Source organism: Leuresthes tenuis, unplaced genomic scaffold, assembly GCF_036924035.1.
Source record: "Leuresthes tenuis unplaced genomic scaffold, fLeuTen1.0.hap1 SCAF_1, whole genome shotgun sequence".
Classification (NCBI taxonomy): Eukaryota; Metazoa; Chordata; class Actinopteri; order Atheriniformes; family Atherinopsidae; genus Leuresthes; species Leuresthes tenuis.
In genome coordinates this window covers 2,054,988-2,075,637 of record NW_027325355.1, presented here as the reverse complement: position 1 = coordinate 2,075,637, position 20,650 = coordinate 2,054,988, and the positions used below count along the sequence as shown (strand labels likewise).

Genomic DNA, 20,650 nt, shown 5'->3' with positions numbered 1-20,650 from the left:
TTTTGTTGCAACGTCTGATCGCCCTGTGACACATGAGGAAGTTGGTCATCTTCAGCTGCTGCTGCTTTGTTGGCAGACACAAAGTGATCTGAGAGTCTCAGTTTCAGTTGCAGAGAATGATCACATCAGAGAAGATGATTTACCCGCTACACATCAGCTTTTCTCGGCAATTATCTGGTTGCATAGAGGAACCGTATGATTCCAGTACCTATATAATGCACATTTGTCAGAGACATTGCTGCTTACGGCCACACCACCCGGAACATGCCTGACCTCGTCTGATCTCGGAAGCCAAGCACGGTTGGGCCTGGTTAGTACTTGGATGGGAGACCGCTTGGGATTATCAGGTGATGTAAGCTTTTTCTCTTCTCTCAACCACCTGCATGTCTTTTGTTGCAACGTCTGATCACCCTGTGACACATGAGGAAGTTGGTCATCTTCATTTTCTGCTGCTTTGTTGGCAGACACGAAGTGATCTTAGAGTCTCATTTTCAGCTGGAGAAAATGATCACGTCAGGGAACAAGATGTGCCCACTACATATCAGCCTTTCTTGGCAATTATATGGTTGCATAGAGGAACCGTATGATTCCAGTACCTATATAATGCACATTTGTCACAGACATTGTTACTTACGGCCACACCACCCTGAATATGCCCAACCTCGTCTGATCTTGGAAGCCAAGCACGGTTGGGCCTGGTTAGTACTTGGATGGGAGACTGCTTGGGAATACCAGGTGCTGTAAGCTTCTTCTCTTCTCTCTACCACCTGCATGTCTTTTCTTGCAACGTCTGATCATCCTGTGACACATGAGGAAGTTGGTCATCTTCAGCAGCTGCTGCTTCTTTGTTGGCAGACACGAAGTGATCTGAGAGTCTCAGTTTCAGCTGCAGAGAATAATCACATCAGGGAAGAAGATGTGCCCACTACAAGTCAGCCTTTCTCTGCAATTATCTGGTTACATAGAAGAAGTGTATGATTCCAGTACCTATATAATGCACATTTGTCACAGCTATTGTTGCTTACGGCCGCACCACCCTGAATATGCCCGACCTCGTCTGATCTTGGAAGCCAAGGAGGGTTGGGCGTGGTTAGTACTTGGATGGAAGACCTCTTGGGAATACCAGGTGCTGTAAGCTTTTTCTCTTCTCTCTACCACCTGCATGTCTTTTGTTGCAACGTCTGATCACCCTGTGACACATGAGGAAGTTGGTCATCTTCAGCTGCTGCTGCTTTGTTGGCTGACACGAAGTGATCTGAGAGTCTCAGTTTCAGTTGCAGAGAATGATCACATCAGAGAAGATGATATGCCCGCTACACATCAGCCTTTCTCTGCAATTATCTGGGTGCATAGAGGAACCGTATGATTCCAGTACCTATATAATGCACATTTGTCAGAGACATTGTTGCTTACGGCCACACAACCCTGAACATGCCCGACCTCGTCTGATCTCGGAAGCCAAGCAGGGTTGGGCCTGGTTTGTACTTGGATGGAAGACCTCTTCGGAATACCAGGTGTTGTAAGCTTTTTCTCTTCTCTCTACCACCTGCATGTCTTTTGTTGCAATGTCTGATCACCCTGTGACACATGAGGAAGTTGGTCATCTTCAGCTTCTGCTGCTTTGTTGGCAGACACAAAGTGATCTGAGAGTCTCAGTTTCAGCTCGAGAGAATAATCACGTCAGGGAAGAAGATGTGCCCACTACTTATCAGCCTTTCTCGGCAATTATCTGGTTACATAGAAGAAGTGTATGATTCCAGTACCTATATAATGCACATTTGTCACAGCTATTGTTGCTTACGGCCGCACCACCCTGAATATGCCCGACCTCGTCTGATCTTGGAAGCCAAGGAGGGTTGGGCCTGGTTAGTACTTGGATGGAAGACCTCTTGGGAATACCAGGTGCTGTAAGCTTTTTCTCTTCTCTCTACAACCTGCATGTCTTTTGTTGCAACGTCTGATCACCCTGTGACACATGAGGAAGTTGGTCATCTTCAGCTGCTGCTGCTTTGTTGGCAGACACGAAGTGATCTGAGAGTCTCAGTTTCAGCTGCAGAGAATGATCACATCAGGGAAGAAGATGTGCCCATAACAAGTGAGCCTTTCTCGGAAATTATCTGGTTACATAGAGGAAGTGTATGATTCCAGTACTTATATAATGCACATTTGTCACAGAAATTGTTCCTTACGGCCACACCACCCTGAATTTGCCCAACCTCGTGTGATCTCGGAAGCCAAACAGGGTTGAGCCTGCTTAGTACTTGGATGGGAGACTGCTTGGGAATACCAGGTGCTGTAAGCTTCTTCTCTTTTCTCTACCACCTGCATGTCTTTTGTTGCAACGTCTGATCACCCTGTGACACATGAGGAAGATGGTCATCTTCAGCTGCTGCTGCTTTGTTGGCAGACACGAAGTGATCTGAGAGTCTCAGTTTCAGTTGCAGAGAATGATCACATCAGAGAAGATGATTTGCCCGCTACACATAAGCCTTTCTCGGCAATTATCTGGTTGCATAGAGGAACCGTATGATTCCAGTACCTATATAATGCACATTTGTCAGAGACATTGTTGCTTACGGCCACACCACCCTGAATAAGCCCGACCTTGTCTGATCTCGGACGCCAAGCAGGGTTGTACCTGGTTAGTACTTGGATGGGAGACAGCTTGGGAATACCATGTGCTGTAAGCTTTTTCTCTTCTCTCTACCACCTGCATGTCTTTTGTTGCAACGTCTGATCACCCTGTGACACGTGAAGAAGTTGGTCATCTTCAGCTGCTGCTGCTTTGTTGGAAGACACGAAGTGATCTGAGAGTCTCAGTTTCAGCTGAAGAGAATAATCACGTCAGGGAAGAAGATGTGCCCACTACACATCAGCCGTTCTCATCAATTATCTGGTTACATAGAGGAACCGTATGATTCCTGTACTTATATAATGCACATTTGTCACAGACATTGTTACTTACGGCCACACCACCCTGAATTTGCCTGACCTCGTCTGATCTCGGAAGCCAAGCAGTGTTGGGCCTGTTTAGTACTTGGGTGGGAGACAGCTTGGGAATACCAGGTGCTGTAAGCTTTTTCTCTTCTCTCTACCACCTGCATGTGTTTTGTTGCAACGTCTGATCACCCTGTGACACATGAGGAAGTTGGTCATCTTCAGCTGCTGCTGCTGTGTTGGCAGACACAAAGTGATCTGAGAGTCTCAGTTTCAGCTGAAGAGAATGATCACATCAGAGAAGATGATATGCCCACTACACATCAGCCTTTCTCGGCAATTATCTGGTTTCATAGAGGAAGTGTATGATTCCAGTACCTATATAATTCACATTTGTAACAAATATTGTTGCTTACCGCCACACCACCCTGAATAAGCCCCACCTTGTCTTAACCTGGAAGCCAAGCAGGGTTGGGACTGGTTTGTACTTCAATGGGAGACTGCTTGGGAATACCAGGTGCTGTAAGCTTTTTCTCTTCTCTCTACCACCTGCATGTCTTTTGTTGCAACATCTGATCACCCTGTGACACATGAGGAAGTTTGTCATCTTCAGCTTCTGCTACTTTGTTGGCAGACACGAAGTGATCTGAGAGTCTCAGTTTCAGCTGCAGAGAATAATCACATCAGGGAAGAAGATGTGCCCACTACAAGTCAGCCTTTCTCGGCAATTATCTGGTTACATAGAGGAACCGTATGATTCCAGTACCTATATAATGCACATTTGTCACAGACCATGTCGCTTACGGCCACACCACCCTGAATATAATATGCCCGACCTCGTCCGATCTCGGAAGCCAAGCGGGGTTGTGCCTGGTTAGTACTTGGGTGGGAGACTGCTTGGGAATACCAGGTGCTGTAAGCTTTTTCTCTTCTCTCTACCACCTGCATGTCTTTTGTTGCAACGTCTGATCCCCCTGTGACACATGAGGAAGTTGGTCATCTTCAGCTGCTGCTGCTTTGTTGGCAGACACGAAGTGATCTGAGAGTCTCAGTTTAAGCTGCAGAGAATAATCACATCAGGGAAGAAGATGTGCCCATAACAAGTCAGCCTTTCTCATCAATTATCTGGTTACATAGAGGAACCGTATGATTCCAGTACCTATATAATGCACATTTGTCACAGAGATTGTCGCTTACGGCCACACCACCCTGAACATGCCTGACCTCGTCTGATCTCGGAAGCCAAGCACGGTTGGCCTGGTTAGTACTTGGGTGGGAGACTGCTTGGGAATACCAGGTGCTGTAAGCTTTATCTCTTCTCTGGACCACCTGAATGTCTTTTGTTGCAACGTCTGATCACCCTGTGACACATGAGGAAGTTGGTCATCTTCAGCTTCTGCTGCTTTGTTGGCAGACACGAAGTGATCTGAGAGTCTCAGTTTCAGCTGCAGAGAATAATCACGTCAGGGAAGAAGATGTGCCCACTACACATAAGCCTTTCTCTGCAATTATCTGGTTACATAGAGGAACCGTATGATTCCAGTACCTATATAATGCACATTTGTCACAGAGATTGTCGCTTACGGCCACACCACCCTGAATATAATATGCCCGACCTCGTCCGATCTCGGAAGCCAAGCGGGGTTGTGCCTGGTTAGTACTTGGGTGGGAGACTGCTTGGGAATACCAGGTGCTGTAAGCTTTTTCTCTTCTCTCTACCACCTGCATGTCTTTTGTTGCAACGTCTGATCACCCTGTGACACATGAGGAAGTTGGTCATCTTCAGCTGCTGCTGCTTTGTTGGCAGACACAAAGTGATCTGAGAGTCTCAGTTTCAGCTGCAGAGAATAATCACATCAGGCAAGAAGATGTGCCCACTACAAGTCAGCCTTTCTCGGCAATTATCTGGTTACATAGAGGAACCGTATGATTCCAGTACCTATATAATGCACATTTGTCACAGACCATGTTGCTTACGGCCACACCACCCTGAACATGCCCGACCTCGTCTGATCTCGGAAGCCAAGGAGGGTTGGGCCTGGTTAGTACTTAAATGGGAGACCGCTTGGGAATACCAGGAGCTGTAAGCTTTTTGTCTTCTCTCGACCACCTGCATGTCTTTTGTTGCAACGTCTGATCCCCCTATGACACATGAGGAAGTTGGTCATCTTCAGCTTCTGCTGCTTTGTTGGCAGACACGAAGTGATCTGAGAGTCTCAGTTTCAGCTGCAGAGAATAATCACATCAGGGAAGAAGATGTGCCCATAACAAGTCAGCCTTTCTCATCAATTATCTGGTTACATAGAGGAATTGTATGATTCCAGTACCTATATAATGCACATTTGTCACAGAAGTTGTTCCTTACGGCTACACCACCCTGAATAAGCCCGACCTCGTCTGATCTCGGAAGCCAAGGAGGGTTGGGCCTGGTTAGTACTTTAATGGGAGACTGCTTGGGAATACCAGGTGCTGTAAGCTTTTTCTCTTCTCTCTACCACCTGCATGTCTTTTGTTGCAACGTCTGATCACCCTGTGACACATGAGAAAGTTGGCCATCTTCAGCTGCTGCTGCTTTGTTGGAAGACACGAAGTGATCTGAGAGTCTCAGTTTCAGCTGAAGAGAATAATCACGTCAGGGAAGAAGATGTGCCAACTACACATCAGCCTTTCTCAGCAATTATCTGGTTACATAGAGGAACCGTATGATTCCAGTACTTATATAATGCACATTTTTCACAGACATTGTTACTTACGGCCACACCACCCTGAATATGCCCGACCTCGACTGATCTCGGAACCCAAGCAGGGTTGGGCCTGGTTAGTACTTGAATGGGAGACCCCTTGGGAATGCCAGGTGCTGTAAGCTTTTTCTCTTCTCTCTACCACCTGCATGTATTTTGTTGCAAGGTCTGATCGCCCTCTGACACATGAGGAAGTTGGTCATCTTCAGCTGCTGCTGCTTTGTTGGCAGACACGAAGTGATCTGAGAGTCTCATTTTCAGCTGGAGAGAATAATCACGTCAGGGAAGAAGATGTGCCCACTATTTATCAGCCTTTCTCTGCAATTATCTGGTTATATAGAGGAAACGTATGATTCCAGTACCTATACAATTTACATTTGTCACAGACATTGTTGCTTACGGCCACACCACCCTGAATATGCCCGACCTCGTCTGATCTCGGAAGCCAAGCAGGGTTGTGCTTGGTTAGTACTTGGATGGGAGACAGCTTGGGATTATCAGGTGCTGTAAGCTTCTTCTCTTCTCTCTACCACCTGCATGTCTTTTGTTGCAACGTCTGATCACCCTGTGACACATGAGGAAGTTGGTCATCTTCAGCTGCTGCTGCTTTGTTGGCAGACACAAAGTGATCTGAGAGTCTCATTTTCAGCTGGAGAAAATTATCACGTCAGGGAACAAGATGTGCCCACTATATATCAGACTTTTTCGGCAATTATCTTGTTACATAGAGGAACCATATGATTCCATTGCCTATATAATGCACATTTGTCACAGAGATTGTTGCTTACGGCCAAACCACCCTGAATATGCCCAATCTCGTGTGATCTCAGAAGCCAAGGAGGGTTGGGCCTGGTTAGTACTTTGATGAGAGACCGCTTGGGAATACCAGGTGCTGTAAGCTTTTTCTCTTCTCTCTACCACCTGCATGTATTTTGTTGCAAGGTCTGATCGCCCTCTGACACATGAGGAAGTTGGTCATCTTCAGCTGCTGCTGCTTTGTTGGCAGACACGAAGTGATCTGAGAGTCTCAGTTTCAGCTGAAGAGAATAATCACGTCAAGGAAGAAGATGTGCCCACTACACATCAGCCTTTCTCAGCAATTATCTGGGTGCATAGAGGAACCGTATGATTCCAGTACCTATATAATGCACATTTGTCAGAGACATTGTTGCTTACGGCCACACAACCCTGAACATGCCCGACCTCGTCTGATCTCGGAAGCCAAGCACAGTTGGGCCTGGTTTGTACTTGGATGGAAGACCTCTTGGGAATACGAGGTGCTGTAAGCTTTTTCTCTTCTCTCTACCACCTGCATGTCTTTTGTTGCAACGTCTGATCACCCTGTGACACATGAGGAAGTTGGTCATCTTCAGCTTCTGCTGCTTTGTTGGCAGACACGAAGTGATCTGAGAGTCTCAGTTTCAGCTCGAGAGAATAATCACGTCAGGGAAGAAGATGTGCCCACTACTTATCAGCTTTTCTCGGCAATTATCTGGTTACATAGAGGAACTGTATGATTCCAGTACCTTTATAATGCACATTTGTCACAGTTGTGGTTAATTACGGCCACACCACCCTGAAAATGCCTGACCACGTCTGATCTCGGAAGCCAAGCAGGTTTTGGCCTGGTTAGTACTTGGATGGTAAACTCTCTGGGAATACCAGGTGCTGTAAGCTTTTTCTCTTCTCTCTACCACCTGCATGTCTTTTGTTGCAACGTCTGATCACCCTGTGACACATGAGGAAGTTGGTCATCTTCAGCTACTGCTGCTTTGTTGGCAGACACAAAGTGATCTGAGAGTCTCAGTTTCAGCTGCAGAGAATAATCACGTCAGGGAAGAAGATGTGCCCACTACAAGTCAGCCTTTCTCGGAAATGATCTGGTTGCATAGAGGAACCGTATGATTCCAGTACCTATATAATGCACATTTGTCAGAGACATTGTTGCTTACGGCCACACCACCCTGAACATGCCCGACCTCGTCTGATCTCGGAAGCCAAGGAGTGTTGGGCGTGGTTAGTACTTGGATGGAAGACCTCTTGGGAATACCAGGTGCTGTAAGCTTTTTCTCTTCTCTCGACCACCTGCATGTCTTTTGTTGCAACGTCTGATCACCCTGTGACACATGAGGAAGTTGGTCATTTTCAGCTGCTGCTGCTTTGTTGGCAGACACGAAGTGATCTGAGAGTCTCAGTTTCAGCTGCAGAGAATGATCACATGAGGGAAGAAGATTTGCCCACTACAAGTCTGCCTTTCTCGGCAATTATCTGGTTACATAGAGGAACCGTATGATTCCAGTACCTATATAATGCACATTTGTCACAGACATTGTTGCTTACGGCCACACCACCCTGAACATGCCCGACCTCGTCTGATCTCGGTAGCTAAGGAGGGTTGGGCCTGGTTAGTACTTAAATGGGAGACAGCTTGGGAATACCAGGAGCTGTAAGCTTTTTGTCTTCTCTCGACCACCTGCATGTCTTTTGTTGCAACGTCTGATCACCCTGTGACACATGAGGAAGTTGGTCATCTTCAGCTGCTGCTGCTTCTTTGTTGGCAGACACGAAGTGATCTGAGAGTCTCAATTTCAGCTGCAGAGAATAATCACATCAGGGAAGAAGATGTGCCCACTACAAGTCAGCCTTTCTCGGCAATTATCTGGTTACATAGAGGAAGTGTATGATTCCAGTACCTATATAATGCACATTTGTCACAGATATTGTTGCTTACGGCCACACCACCCTGAATAAGCTCGACCTCGTCTGATCTTGGAAGTCAAGCAGGTTTGGGCCTGGTTAGTACTTAGATGGGAGACTGCTTGGGAATACCAGGTGCTGTAAGCTTTTTCTCTTCTCTCTACCACCTGCATGTCTTTTGTTGCAACGTCTGATCACCCTTTGACACATGAGGAAGTTGGTCATCTTCAGCTGCTGCTGCTTTGTTGGCAGACACAAAGTGATCTGAGACTCTAATTTTCAGCTGGAGAGAATTATCACGTCAGGGAAGAAGATGTGCCCACTACATATCAGCCTTTCTCGGCAATTATCTGGTTACATAGAGGAAGTGTATGATTCCATTGCCTATATAATGCACATTTGTCACGGAGATTGTTACTTACGGCCAAACCACCCTGAATATGTCTGACCTTGTCTGATCTTGGAACCCAAGCAGGGTTGGACCTGGTTAGTACTTGAATGGGAGACCCCTTGGGAATGCCAGGTGCTTTAAGCTTTTTCTCTTCTCTCTACCACCTGCATGTATTTTGTTGCAAGGTCTGATCGCCCTGTGACACATGAGGAAGTTGGTCATCTTCAGCTGCTGCTGCTTTGTTGGCAGACACGAAGTGATCTGAGAGTCTCAATTTCAGCTGCAGAGAATAATCACGTCAGGGAAGAAGATGTGCCCACTACAAGTTAGCCTTTCTTGGCAATTATCTGGTTGCATAGAGGAACCGTATGATTCCAGTACCTCTATAATGCACATTTGTCACAGACATTGTTACTTACGGCCACACCACCCTGAATATGCCCAACCTCGTGTGATCTCGGAAGCAAAACAGGGTTGAGCCTGCTTAGTACTTGGATGGGAGACTGCTTCGGAATACCAGGTGCTGTAAGCTTCTTCTCTTCTCTCTACCACCTGCATGTCTTTTGTTGCAACGTCTGATCACCCTGTGACACATGAGGAAGTTGGTCATCTTCAGCAGCTGCTGCTTTTTTGGCAGACACGAAGTGATCTGAGAGTCTCAGTTTCAGCTGTAGAGAATAATCACATCAGGGAAGAAGATGTGCCCACTACAAGTTAGCCTTTCTTGGCAATTATCTGGTTGCATAGAGGGACCGTATGATTCCAGTACCTATATAATGCACATTTGTCACAGACATTGTTACTTACGGCCACACCACCCTGAATATGCCCAACCTCGTGTGATCTCGGAAGCCAAACAGGGTTGAGCCTGCTTAGTACTTGGATGGGAGACTGCTTGGGAATACCAGGTGCTGTAAGCTTCTTCTCTTCTCTCGACCACCTGCATGTCTTTTGTTGCAACGTCTGATCACCCTGTGACACATGAGGAAGTTGGTCATTTTCAGCTGCTGCTGCTTTGTTGGCAGACACGAAGTGATCTGAGAGTCTCAGTTTCAGTTGCAGAGAATGATCACATCAGAGAAGATGATTTGCCCGCTACACATAAGCCTTTCTCGGCAATTATCTGGTTGCATAGAGGAACCGTATGATTCCAGTACCTATATAATGCACATTTGTCAGAGACATTGTTGCTTACGGCCACACCACCCTGAATAAGCCCGACCTCGTCTGATCTCGGACGCCAAGCAGGGTTGTACCTGGTTAGTACTTGGATGGGAGACAGCTTGGGAATACCAGGTGCTGTAAGCTTTTTCTCTTCTCTCTACCACCTGCATGTCTTTTGTTGCAACGTCTGATCACCCTGTGACACGTGAAGAAGTTGGTCATCTTCAGCTGCTGCTGCTTTGTTGGAAGACACGAAGTGATCTGAGAGTCTCAGTTTCAGCTGAAGAGAATAATCACGTCAGGGAAGAAGATGTGCCCACTACACATCAGCCGTTCTCATCAATTATCTGGTTACATAGAGGAACCGTATGATTCCTGTACTTATATAATGCACATTTGTCACAGACATTGTTACTTACGGCCACACCACCCTGAATTTACCTGACCTCGTCTGATCTCGGAAGCCAAGCAGTGTTGGGCCTGGTTAGTACTTGGGTGGGAGACCGCTTGGGAATACCAGGTGCTGTAAGCTTTTTCTCTTCTCTCTACCACCTGCATGTGTTTTGTTGCAACGTCTGATCACCCTGTGACACATGAGGAAGTTGGTCATCTTCAGCTGCTGCTGCTTTGTTGGCAGACACGAAGTGATCTGAGAGTCTCAGTTTCAGCTGAAGAGAATGATCACATCAGAGAAGATGATATGCCCACTACACATCAGCCTTTCTCGGCAATTATCTGGTTTCATAGAGGAAGTGTATGATTCCAGTACCTATATAATTCACATTTGTAACAAATATTGTTGCTTACCGCCACACCACCCTGAATAAGCCCCACCTTGTCTTATCCTGGAAGCCAAGCAGGGTTGGGTCTGGTTTGTACTTCAATGGGAGACTGCTTGGGAATACCAGGTGCTGTAAGCTTTTTCTCTTCTCTCTACCACCTGCATGTCTTTTGTTGCAACATCTGATCACCCTGTGACACATGAGGAAGTTTGTCATCTTCAGCTTCTGCTACTTTGTTGGCAGACACGAAGTGATCTGAGAGTCTCAGTTTCAACTGAAGAGAATAATCACGTCAGGGAAGAAGATGTGCCCACTACACATAAGCCTTTCTCTGCAATTATCTGGTTACATAGAGGAACCGTATGATTCCAGTACCTATATAATGCACATTTGTCACAGACATTGTCGCTTACGGCCACACCACCCTGAACATGCCTGACCTCGTCTGATCTCGGAAGCCAAGCACGGTTGGCCTGGTTAGTACTTGGGTGGGAGACTGCTTGGGAATACCAGGTGCTGTAAGCTTTATCTCTTCTCTGGACCACCTGAATGTCTTTTGTTGCAACGTCTGATCACCCTGTGACACATGAGGAAGTTGGTCATCTTCAGCTTCTGCTGCTTTGTTGGCAGACACGAAGTGATCTGAGAGTCTCAGTTTCAGCTGCAGAGAATAATCACGTCAGGGAAGAAGATGTGCCCACTACACATAAGCCTTTCTCTGCAATTATCTGGTTACATAGAGGAACCGTATGATTCCAGTACCTATATAATGCACATTTGTCACAGAGATTGTCGCTTACGGCCACACCACCCTGAATATAATATGCCCGACCTCGTCCGATCTCGGAAGCCAAGCGGGGTTGTGCCTGGTTAGTACTTGGGTGGGAGACTGCTTGGGAATACCAGGTGCTGTAAGCTTTTTCTCTTTTCTCTACCACCTGCATGTCTTTTGTTGCAACGTCTGATCACCCTGTGACACATGAGGAAGGTGGTCATCTTCAGCTGCTGCTGCTTTGTTGGCAGACACGAAGTGATCTGAGAGTCTCAGTTTCAGCTGCAGAGAATAATCACATCAGGGAAGAAGATGTGCCCACTACAAGTCAGCCTTTCTCGGCAATTATCTGGTTACATAGAGGAACCGTATGATTCCAGTACCTATATAATGCACATTTGTCACAGACCATGTTGCTTACGGCCACACCACCCTGAACATGCCCGACCTCGTCTGATCTCGGAAGCCAAGGAGGGTTGGGCCTGGTTAGTACTTAAATGGGAGACCGCTTGGGAATACCAGGAGCTGTAAGCTTTTTGTCTTCTCTCGACCACCTGCATGTCTTTTGTTGCAACGTCTGATCCCCCTGTGACACATGAGGAAGTTGGTCATCTTCAGCTGCTGCTGCTTTGTCGGCAGACACGAAGTGATCTGAGAGTCTCAGTTTCAGCTGCAGAGAATAATCACATCAGGGAAGAAGATGTGCCCATAACAAGTCAGCCTTTCTCATCAATTATCTGGTTACATAGAGGAATTGTATGATTCCAGTACCTATATAATGCACATTTGTCACAGAAATTGTTCCATACGGCCACACCACCCTGAATAAGCCCGACCTCGTCTGATCTCGGAAGCCAAGGAGGGTTGGGCCTGGTTAGTACTTTAATGGGAGACTGCTTGGGAATACCAGGTGCTGTAAGCATATTCTCTTCTCTCTACAACCTGCATGTCTTTTGTTGCAACGTCTGATCACCCTGTGACACATGAGAAAGTTGGCCATCTTCAGCTGCTGCTGCTTTGTTGGAAGACACGAAGTGATCTGAGAGTCTCAGTTTCAGCTGAAGAGAATAATCACGTCAGGGAAGAAGATGTGCCAACTACACATCAGCCTTTCTCAGCAATTATCTGGTTACATAGAGGAACCGTATGATTCCTGTACTTATATAATGCACATTTGTCAGACACATTGATGCTTACGGCCACACCACCCGGAACATGCCTGACCTCGTCTGATCTCGGAAGCCAAGCAGGGTTGGGCCTGGTTAGTACTTGGATGGGAGACCGCTTGGGAATACCAGGTGCTGTAAGCTTCTTCTCTACTCTCTACCACCTGCATGTATTTTGTTGCAAGGTCTGATCGCCCTGTGACACATGAGGAAGTTGGTCATCTTCAGCTTCTGCTGCTTTGTTGGCAGACACAAAGTGATCTGAGAGTCTCACTTTCAGCTCAAGAGAATAATCACGTCAGGGAAGAAGATGTGCCCACTACTTATCAGCTTTTCTCGGCAATTATCTGGTTACATAGAGGAACTGTATGATTCCAGTACCTATATAATGCACATTTGTCACAGTTATGGTTGCTTACGGCCACACCACCCTGAACATGCCCGACCTCGTCTGATCTCGGAAGCCAAGGAGGGTTGGGCCTGGTTAGTACTTAAATGGGAGACGGCTTGGGAATACCAGGTGCTGTAAGCTTTTTCTCTTCTCTCTACCACCTGCATGTCTTTTGTTGCAACGTCTGATCACCCTGTGACACATGAGGAAGTTGGTCATCTTCAGCTGCTGCTGCTTTGTTGGCAGACACAAAGTGATCTGAGAGTCTCAGTTTCAGCTGCAGAGAATAATCACATCAGGGAAGAAGATGTGCCCACTACAAGTCAGCCTTTCTCGGCAATTATCTGGTTACATAGAGGAACCGTATGATTCCAGTACCTATATAATGCACATTTGTCACAGACCATGTTGCTTACGGCCACACCACCCTGAACATGCCCGATCTCGTCTGATCTCGGAAGCCAAGGAGGGTTGGGCTTGGTTAGTACTTAAATGGGAGACCGCTTGGGAATACCAGGTGCTGTAAGCTTTATCTCTTCTCTGGACCACCTGAATGTCTTTTGTGGCAACGTCTGATCCTCCTGTGACACATGAGGAAGTTGGTCATCTTCAGCTGCTGCTGCTTCTTTGTTGGCAGACACGAAGTGATCTGATAGTCTCAATTTCAGCTGCAGAGAATAATCACATCAGGGAAGAAGATGTGCCCATAACAAGTCAGCCTTTCTCGGCAATTATCTGGTTACATAGAGGAACCGTATGATTCCAGTACCTATATAATGCACATTTGTCACAGAAATTGTTCCTTACGGCCACACCACCCTGAACATGCCCGACCTCGTCTGATCTCGGAAGCCAAGCAGGGTTGAGCCTCCTTAGTACTTGGATGGGAGACTGCTTTGGAATACCAGGTGCCGTAAGCGTTTTCTCTTCTCTCTACAACCTGCATGTCTTTTGTTGCAACGTCTGATCACCCTGTGACACATGAGGAAGTTGGTCATCTTCAGCTGCTGCTGCTTTGTTGGCTGACACAATGTGATCTGAGAGTCTCAGTTTCAGTTGCAGAGAATGATCACATCAGAGAAGATGATATGCCCGCTACACATCAGCCTTTCTCTGCAATTATCTGGGTGCATAGAGGAACTGTATGATTCCAGTACCTTTATAATGCACATTTGTCAAAGTTATGGTTAATTATGGCCACACCACCCTGAAAATGCCTGACCACGTCTGATCTCGGAAGCCAAGCAGGTTTTGGCCTGGTTAGTACTTGGATGGTAGACTCTCTGGGAATACCAGGTGCTGTAAGCTTTTTCTCTTCTCTCTACCACCTGCATGTCTTTTGTTGCAACGTCTGATCACCCTGTGACACATGAGGAAGTTGGTTATCTTCAGCTACTGCTGCTTTGTTGGCAGACACAAAGTGATCTGAGAGTCTCAGTTTCAGCTGCAGAGAATAATCACGTCAGGGAAGAAGATGTTACCACTACACATCAGCCTTTCTCGGAAATGATCTGGTTGCATAGAGGAACCGTATGATTCCAGTACCTATATAATGCACATTTGTCAGAGACATTGTTGCTTACGGCCACACCACCCTGAACATGCCCGACCTCGTCTGATCTCGGAAGCCAAGGAGGGTTGGGCGTGGTTAGTATTTGGATGGAAGACCTCTTGGGAATACCAGGTGCTGTAAGCTTTTTCTCTTCTCTCGACCACCTGCATGTCTTTTGTTGCAACGTCTGATCACCCTGTGACACATGAGAAAGGTGGTCATTTTCAGCTGCTGCTGCTTTGTTGGCAGACACGAAGTGATCTGAGAGTCTCAGTTTCAGCTGCAGAGAATGATCACATGAGGGAAGAAGATTTGCCCACTACAAGTCTGCCTTTCTCGGCAATTATCTGGTTACATAGAGGAACCGTATGATTCCAGTACCTATATAATGCACATTTGTCACAGACATTGTTGCTTACGGCCACACCACCCTGAACATGCCCGACCTCGTCTGATCTCGGTAGCCAAGGAGGGTTGGGCCTGGTTAGTACTTAAATGGGAGACCGCTTGGGAATACCAGGAGCTGTAAGCTTTTTGTCTTCTCTCGACCACCTGCATGTCTTTTGTTGCAACGTCTGATCACCCTGTGACACATGAGGAAGTTGGTCATCTTCAGCTGCTGCTGCTGCTTTGTTGGCAGACACGAAGTGATCTGAGAGTCTCAGTTTCAGCTGAAGAGAATGATCACATCAGAGAAGATGATATGCCCACTACACATCAGCCTTTCTCGGCAATTATCTGGTTTCATAGAGGAAGTGTATGATTCCAGTACCTATATAATTCACATTTGTAACAAATATTGTTGCTTACCGCCACACCACCCTGAATAAGCCCCACCTTGTCTTATCCTGGAAGCCAAGCAGGGTTGGGTTGGGTCTGGTTCGTACTTCAATGGGAGACTGCTTGGGAATACCAGGTGCTGTAAGCTTTTTCTCTTCTCTGGACCACCTGAATGTCTTTTGTTGCAACGTCTGACCACCCTGTGACACATGAGGAAGTTGGTCATCTTCAGCTGCTGCTGCTTTGTTGGCAGACATGAAGTGATCTGAGAGTCTCAGTTTCAGTTGCAGAGAATGATCACATCAGAGAAGATGATTTACCCCCTACACATCAGCCTTTCTCGGCAATTATCTGGTTGCATAGAGGAACCGTATGATTCCAGTACCTATATAATGCACATTTGTCAGAGACATTGCTGCTTACGGTCACACCACCCGGAAAATGCCTGACCTTGTCTGATCTCGGAAGCCAAGCAGGGTTGGGCCTGGTTAGTTCTTGGATGGGAGACCACTTGGGAATACCAGGTGCTGTAAGCTTGTTCTCTACTCTCTACCACCTTCATGTCTTTTGTGGCAACGTCTGATCCTCCTGTGACACATGAGGAAGTTGGTCATCTTCAGCTGCTGCTGCTTCTTTGTTGGCATACACGAAGTGATCTGAGAGTCTCAATTTCAGCTGCAGAGAATAATCACATCAGGGAAGAAGATGTGCCCACTACAAGTCAGCCTTTCTCGGCAATTATCTGGTTACATAGAGGAAGTGTATGATTCCAGTACCTATATAATGCACATTTGTCACAGATATTGTTGCTTACGGCCACACCACCCTGAATAAGCCCGACCTCGTCTGATCTTGGAAGTCAAGCAGGTTTGGGCCTGGTTAGTACTTGGATGGGAGACTGCTTGGGAATACCAGGTGCTGTAAGCTTTTTCCCTTCTCTCTACCACCTGCATGTCTTTTGTTGCAACGTCTGATCACCCTGTGACACATGAGGAAGTTGGTCATCTTCAGCTGCTGCTGCTTTGTTGGCAGACACAAAGTGATCTGAGAGTCTTTTTTTCAGCTGGAGAGAATTATCACGTCAGGGAAGAAGATGTGCCCACTACATATCAGCCTTTCTCGGCAATTATCTGGTTACATAGAGGAAGTGTATGATTCCATTGCCTATATAATGCACATTTGTCACGGAGATTGTTACTTACGGCCAAACCACCCTGAATATGTCTGACCTTGTCTGATCTCGGAAGCCAAGGAGGGCTGGGCCTGGTTAGTACTTTGATGGAACACCGCTTGGGAATACCAGGTGCTGTAAGCTTTTTCTCTTCTCTCTACCACCTACATGTCTTTTGTTGCAATGTCTGATCGCCCTGTGACACATGAGGAAGTTGGTCATCTTCAGCTGCTGCTGCTTTGTTAGCAGACACGAAGTGATCTGAGAGTCTCAGTTTCAGCTACAGAGAATAATCACATCAAGGAAGAAGATGTGCCCACAACAAGTTAGCCTTTCTCTGCAATTATCTGGTTACATAGAGGAACTGTATTATTCCAGTACCTATATAATGCACATTTTTCACAGACATTGTTACTTACGGCCACACCACCCTGAATATGCCCGACCTCGACTGATCTCGGAAGCCAAGGAGGGCTGGGCCTGGTTAGTACTTGAATGGGAGACCCCTTGGGAATGTCAGGTGCTGTAAGCTTTTTCTCTTCTCTCTACCACCTGCATGTATTTTGTTGCAAGGTCTGATCGCCCTGTGACACATGAGGAAGTTGGTCATCTTCAGCTGCTGCTGCTTTGTTGGCAGACACGAAGTGATCTGAGAGTCTCATTTTCAGCTGGAGAGAATAATCACGTCAGGGAAGAAGATGTGCCCACTATTTATCAGCCTTTCTCTGCAATTATCTGGTTATATAGAGGAAACGTATGATTCCAGTACCTATACAATTTACATTTGTCACAGACATTGTTGCTTACGGCCACACCACCCTGAATATGTCTGACCTTGTCTGATCTCGGAAGCCAAGGAGGGCTGGGCCTGCTTAGTACTTTGATGGGACACCGCTTGGGAATACCAGGTGCTGTAAGCTTTTTCTCTTCTCTCTACCACCTACATGTCTTTTGTTGCAATGTCTGATCGCCCTGTGACACATGAGGAAGTTGGTCATCTTCAGCTGCTGCTGCTTTGTTAGCACACACGAAGTGATCTGAGAGTCTCAGTTTCAGCTGAAGAGAATAATCACGTCAGGGAAGAAGATGTGCCCACTACACATCAGCCTTTCTCATCAATTATCTGGTTACATAGAGGAACCGTATGATTCCTGTACTTATATAATGCACATTTGTCACAGACATTGTTACTTACGGCCACACCACCCTGAATTTGTCTGATCTCGGAAGCCAAGCAGTGTTGGGCCTGGTTAGTACTTGGGTGGGAGACCGCTTGGGAATACCAGGTGCTGTAAGCTTTTTCTCTTCTCTCTACCACCTGCATGTGTTTTGTTGCAACGTCTGATCACCCTGTGACACATGAGGAAGTTGGTCATCTTCAGCTGCTGCTACTGCTTTGTTGGCAGACACGAAGTGATCTGAGAGTCTCAGTTTCAGCTGAAGAGAATGATCACATCAGAGAAGATGATATGCCCACTACACATCAGCCTTTCTCGGCAATTATCTGGTTTCATAGAGGAAGTATATGATTCCAGTACCTATATAATTCACATTTGTAACAAATATTGTTGCTTACCGCCACACCACCCTGAATAAGCCCCACCTTGTCTTATCCTGGAAGCCAAGCAGGGTTGGGTTGGGTCTGGTTCGTACTTCAATGGGAGACTGCTTGGGAATACCAGGTGCTGTAAGCTTCTTCTCTACTCTCTACCACCTTCATGTCTTTTGTGGCAACGTCTGATCCTCCTGTGACACATGAGGAAGTTGGTCATCTTCAGCTGCTGCTGCTTCTTTGTTGGCAGACACGAAGTGATCTGAGAGTCTCAGTTTCAGCTGCAGAGAATAATCACATCAGGGAAGAAGATGTGCCCACTACAAGTCAGCCTTTCTCGGCAATTATCTGGTTACATAGAGGAAGTGTATGATTCCAGTACCTATATAATGCACATTTGTCACAGATATTGTTGCTTACGGCCACACCACCCTGAATAAGCCCGACCTCGTCTGATCTTGGAAGTCAAGCAGGTTTGGGCCTGGTTAGTACTTGGATGGGAGACTGCTTGGGAATACCAGGTGCTGTAAGCTTTTTCTCTTCTCTCTACCACCTGCATGTCTTTTGTTGCAACGTCTGATCACCCTGTGACACATGAGGAAGTTGGTCATCTTCAGCTGCTGCTGCTTTGTTGGCAGACACAAAGTGATCTGAGAGTCTCATTTTCAGCTGGAGAGAATTATCACGTCAAGGAAGAAGATGTGCCCACTACATATCAGCCTTTCTCGGCAATTATCTGGTTACATAGAGGAAGTGTATGATTCCATTGCCTATATAATGCACATTTGTCACGGAGATTGTTACTTACGGCCAAACCACCCTGAATATGTCTGACCTTGTCTGATCTTGGAAGCCAAGGAGGGCTGGGCCTGGTTAGTACTTTGATGGGACACCGCTTGGGAATACCAGGTGCTGTAAGCTTTTTCTCTACCACCTACATGTCTTTTGTTGTAATGTCTGATCGCCCTGTGACACATGAGGAAGTTGGTCATCTTCAGCTGCTGCTGCTTTGTTAGCAGACACGAAGTGATCTGAGAGTCTCAGTTTCAGCTGCAGAGAATAATCACATCAAGGAAGAAGATGTGCCCACAACAAGTTAGCCTTTCTCTGCAATTATCTGGTTACATAGAGGAACTGTATTATTCCAGTACCTATATAATGCACATTTTTCACAGACATTGTTACTTACGGCCACATCACCCTGAATATGCCCGACCTCGACTGATCTCGGAAGCCAAGGAAGGCTGGGCCTGGTTAGTACTTGAATGGGAGACCCCTTGGGAATGCCAGGTGCTGTAAGCTTTTTCTCTTCTCTCTACCACCTGCATGTATTTTGTTGCAAGGTCTGATCGCCCTGTGACACATAAGGAAGTTGGTCATCTTCAGCTGCTGCTGCTTTGTTGGCAGACACGAAGTGATCTGAGAGTCTCATTTTCAGCTGGAGAGAATAATCACGTCAGGGAAGAAGATGTGCCCACTATTTATCAGCCTTTCTCTGCAATTATCTGGTTATATAGAGGAAACGTATGATTCCAGTACCTATACAATTTACATTTGTCACAGACATTGTTGCTTACGGCCACACCACCCTGAATAAGCCCGACCTCGTCTGATCTCGGAAGCCAAGCAGGGTTGTGCCTGGTTAGTACTTGGATGGGAGACCCCTTGGGATTATCAGGTGCTGTAAGCTTTTTCTCTTCTCTCAACCACCTGCATGTCTTTTGTTGCAACGTCTGATCACCCTGTGACACATGAGGAAGTTGGTCATCTTCAGTTTCTGCTGCTTTGTTGGCAGACACGAAGTGATCTTAGAGTCTCATTTTCAGCTGGAGAAAATTATCACGTCAGGGAACAAGATGTGCCCACTACATATCAGCCTTTCTTGGCAATTATCTGGTTGCATAGAGGAACCGTATGATTCCAGTACCTATATAATGCACATTTGTCACAGACATTGTTACTTACGGCCACACCACCCTGAATATGCCCAACCTCGTCTGATCTCAGAACCCAAGCAGGGTTGGGCCTGATTAGTACTTGAATGGGAGACTGCTTGGGAATACCAGGTGCTGTAAGCTTTTTCTCTTCTCTCTACCACCTGCATGTCTTTTGTTGCAATGTCTGATCGCCCTGTGACACATGAGGAAGTTGGTCATCTTCAGCTGCTGCTGCTTTGTTGGCAGACACGAAGTGATATGAGAGTCTCAGTTTCAGCTGGAGAGAATAATCACATCAGGGAAGATGTTTCCACTACTTATCAGCCTTTCTTGGCAATTATCTGGTTGCATAGAGGAACCGTATGATTCCAGTACCTATACAGTTTATATTTGTCACAGACATTGTTGCTTACGGCCACACCACCCTGAATATGCCCGACCTCGTCTGATCTCAGAACCCAAGCAGGGTTGGGCCTGATTAGTACTTGAATGGGAGACTGCTTGGGAATACCAGGTGCTGTAAGCTTTTTCTCTTCTCTCAACCACCTGCATGTCTTTTGTTGCAACGCCTGATCACCCTGTGACACATTAGGAAGTTGGTCATCTTCAGCTGCTGC

General features: G+C 46.5%; 2 non-coding genes and 47 pseudogenes across 2 annotated transcripts; all 49 read left to right on the top strand.

Moving 5' to 3' along the window:
* Positions 1-240: 240 nt before the first annotated feature.
* On the top strand, positions 241-359 carry LOC140292833 (5S ribosomal RNA; annotated as a pseudogene).
* A 269-nt stretch (positions 360-628) lies between these two features.
* On the top strand, positions 629-747 carry LOC140297329 (5S ribosomal RNA; annotated as a pseudogene).
* A 272-nt stretch (positions 748-1,019) lies between these two features.
* LOC140289448 (5S ribosomal RNA) lies at positions 1,020-1,138 on the top strand (annotated as a pseudogene).
* Positions 1,139-1,407: 269 nt separating this feature from the next.
* Positions 1,408-1,526, top strand: LOC140275964 (5S ribosomal RNA; annotated as a pseudogene).
* Positions 1,527-1,795: 269 nt separating this feature from the next.
* Positions 1,796-1,914, top strand: LOC140311541 (5S ribosomal RNA; annotated as a pseudogene).
* A 269-nt stretch (positions 1,915-2,183) lies between these two features.
* LOC140296241 (5S ribosomal RNA) lies at positions 2,184-2,302 on the top strand (annotated as a pseudogene).
* A 269-nt stretch (positions 2,303-2,571) lies between these two features.
* LOC140296609 (5S ribosomal RNA) lies at positions 2,572-2,690 on the top strand (annotated as a pseudogene).
* Positions 2,691-2,959: 269 nt separating this feature from the next.
* On the top strand, positions 2,960-3,078 carry LOC140291788 (5S ribosomal RNA; annotated as a pseudogene).
* A 657-nt stretch (positions 3,079-3,735) lies between these two features.
* LOC140270797 (5S ribosomal RNA) lies at positions 3,736-3,859 on the top strand (annotated as a pseudogene).
* Positions 3,860-4,128: 269 nt separating this feature from the next.
* Positions 4,129-4,246, top strand: LOC140289535 (5S ribosomal RNA; annotated as a pseudogene).
* Positions 4,247-4,515: 269 nt separating this feature from the next.
* Positions 4,516-4,639, top strand: LOC140270791 (5S ribosomal RNA; annotated as a pseudogene).
* A 269-nt stretch (positions 4,640-4,908) lies between these two features.
* On the top strand, positions 4,909-5,027 carry LOC140300599 (5S ribosomal RNA; annotated as a pseudogene).
* A 269-nt stretch (positions 5,028-5,296) lies between these two features.
* Positions 5,297-5,415, top strand: LOC140288942 (5S ribosomal RNA; annotated as a pseudogene).
* A 269-nt stretch (positions 5,416-5,684) lies between these two features.
* LOC140307365 (5S ribosomal RNA) lies at positions 5,685-5,803 on the top strand (annotated as a pseudogene).
* A 269-nt stretch (positions 5,804-6,072) lies between these two features.
* Positions 6,073-6,191, top strand: LOC140292264 (5S ribosomal RNA; annotated as a pseudogene).
* Positions 6,192-6,460: 269 nt separating this feature from the next.
* LOC140290769 (5S ribosomal RNA) lies at positions 6,461-6,579 on the top strand (annotated as a pseudogene).
* A 269-nt stretch (positions 6,580-6,848) lies between these two features.
* LOC140294004 (5S ribosomal RNA) lies at positions 6,849-6,967 on the top strand (annotated as a pseudogene).
* A 269-nt stretch (positions 6,968-7,236) lies between these two features.
* Positions 7,237-7,355, top strand: LOC140296215 (5S ribosomal RNA; annotated as a pseudogene).
* Positions 7,356-7,624: 269 nt separating this feature from the next.
* LOC140282625 (5S ribosomal RNA) lies at positions 7,625-7,743 on the top strand (annotated as a pseudogene).
* A 269-nt stretch (positions 7,744-8,012) lies between these two features.
* LOC140283518 (5S ribosomal RNA) lies at positions 8,013-8,131 on the top strand (annotated as a pseudogene).
* Positions 8,132-8,403: 272 nt separating this feature from the next.
* Positions 8,404-8,522, top strand: LOC140268636 (5S ribosomal RNA; annotated as a pseudogene).
* A 269-nt stretch (positions 8,523-8,791) lies between these two features.
* Positions 8,792-8,910, top strand: LOC140297108 (5S ribosomal RNA; annotated as a pseudogene).
* A 269-nt stretch (positions 8,911-9,179) lies between these two features.
* On the top strand, positions 9,180-9,298 carry LOC140296324 (5S ribosomal RNA; annotated as a pseudogene).
* A 269-nt stretch (positions 9,299-9,567) lies between these two features.
* Positions 9,568-9,686, top strand: LOC140294524 (5S ribosomal RNA; annotated as a pseudogene).
* A 269-nt stretch (positions 9,687-9,955) lies between these two features.
* Positions 9,956-10,074, top strand: LOC140290418 (5S ribosomal RNA; annotated as a pseudogene).
* A 269-nt stretch (positions 10,075-10,343) lies between these two features.
* On the top strand, positions 10,344-10,462 carry LOC140299888 (5S ribosomal RNA; annotated as a pseudogene).
* A 657-nt stretch (positions 10,463-11,119) lies between these two features.
* LOC140289534 (5S ribosomal RNA) lies at positions 11,120-11,237 on the top strand (annotated as a pseudogene).
* Positions 11,238-11,506: 269 nt separating this feature from the next.
* On the top strand, positions 11,507-11,630 carry LOC140270784 (5S ribosomal RNA; annotated as a pseudogene).
* A 269-nt stretch (positions 11,631-11,899) lies between these two features.
* LOC140300598 (5S ribosomal RNA) lies at positions 11,900-12,018 on the top strand (annotated as a pseudogene).
* Positions 12,019-12,287: 269 nt separating this feature from the next.
* Positions 12,288-12,406, top strand: LOC140291397 (5S ribosomal RNA; annotated as a pseudogene).
* A 269-nt stretch (positions 12,407-12,675) lies between these two features.
* Positions 12,676-12,794, top strand: LOC140297792 (5S ribosomal RNA). Its single transcript, XR_011913496.1, has one exon. It is a non-coding gene; the product is annotated as a 5S ribosomal RNA (ribosomal RNA).
* A 269-nt stretch (positions 12,795-13,063) lies between these two features.
* On the top strand, positions 13,064-13,182 carry LOC140312665 (5S ribosomal RNA; annotated as a pseudogene).
* Positions 13,183-13,451: 269 nt separating this feature from the next.
* LOC140297718 (5S ribosomal RNA) lies at positions 13,452-13,570 on the top strand. The gene has a single exon (XR_011913429.1). It is a non-coding gene; the product is annotated as a 5S ribosomal RNA (ribosomal RNA).
* A 272-nt stretch (positions 13,571-13,842) lies between these two features.
* On the top strand, positions 13,843-13,961 carry LOC140295994 (5S ribosomal RNA; annotated as a pseudogene).
* A 269-nt stretch (positions 13,962-14,230) lies between these two features.
* LOC140296116 (5S ribosomal RNA) lies at positions 14,231-14,349 on the top strand (annotated as a pseudogene).
* Positions 14,350-14,618: 269 nt separating this feature from the next.
* LOC140276464 (5S ribosomal RNA) lies at positions 14,619-14,737 on the top strand (annotated as a pseudogene).
* A 269-nt stretch (positions 14,738-15,006) lies between these two features.
* On the top strand, positions 15,007-15,125 carry LOC140305917 (5S ribosomal RNA; annotated as a pseudogene).
* A 665-nt stretch (positions 15,126-15,790) lies between these two features.
* LOC140317006 (5S ribosomal RNA) lies at positions 15,791-15,909 on the top strand (annotated as a pseudogene).
* Positions 15,910-16,181: 272 nt separating this feature from the next.
* Positions 16,182-16,300, top strand: LOC140297694 (5S ribosomal RNA; annotated as a pseudogene).
* A 269-nt stretch (positions 16,301-16,569) lies between these two features.
* LOC140295268 (5S ribosomal RNA) lies at positions 16,570-16,688 on the top strand (annotated as a pseudogene).
* A 269-nt stretch (positions 16,689-16,957) lies between these two features.
* Positions 16,958-17,076, top strand: LOC140284893 (5S ribosomal RNA; annotated as a pseudogene).
* Positions 17,077-17,345: 269 nt separating this feature from the next.
* LOC140294070 (5S ribosomal RNA) lies at positions 17,346-17,464 on the top strand (annotated as a pseudogene).
* A 269-nt stretch (positions 17,465-17,733) lies between these two features.
* LOC140296286 (5S ribosomal RNA) lies at positions 17,734-17,842 on the top strand (annotated as a pseudogene).
* A 668-nt stretch (positions 17,843-18,510) lies between these two features.
* Positions 18,511-18,629, top strand: LOC140297683 (5S ribosomal RNA; annotated as a pseudogene).
* A 269-nt stretch (positions 18,630-18,898) lies between these two features.
* On the top strand, positions 18,899-19,017 carry LOC140295589 (5S ribosomal RNA; annotated as a pseudogene).
* Positions 19,018-19,279: 262 nt separating this feature from the next.
* On the top strand, positions 19,280-19,398 carry LOC140293127 (5S ribosomal RNA; annotated as a pseudogene).
* Positions 19,399-19,667: 269 nt separating this feature from the next.
* On the top strand, positions 19,668-19,786 carry LOC140319068 (5S ribosomal RNA; annotated as a pseudogene).
* Positions 19,787-20,055: 269 nt separating this feature from the next.
* Positions 20,056-20,174, top strand: LOC140292002 (5S ribosomal RNA; annotated as a pseudogene).
* Positions 20,175-20,440: 266 nt separating this feature from the next.
* On the top strand, positions 20,441-20,559 carry LOC140309098 (5S ribosomal RNA; annotated as a pseudogene).
* The last annotated feature ends 91 nt before the right edge of the window (positions 20,560-20,650 follow it).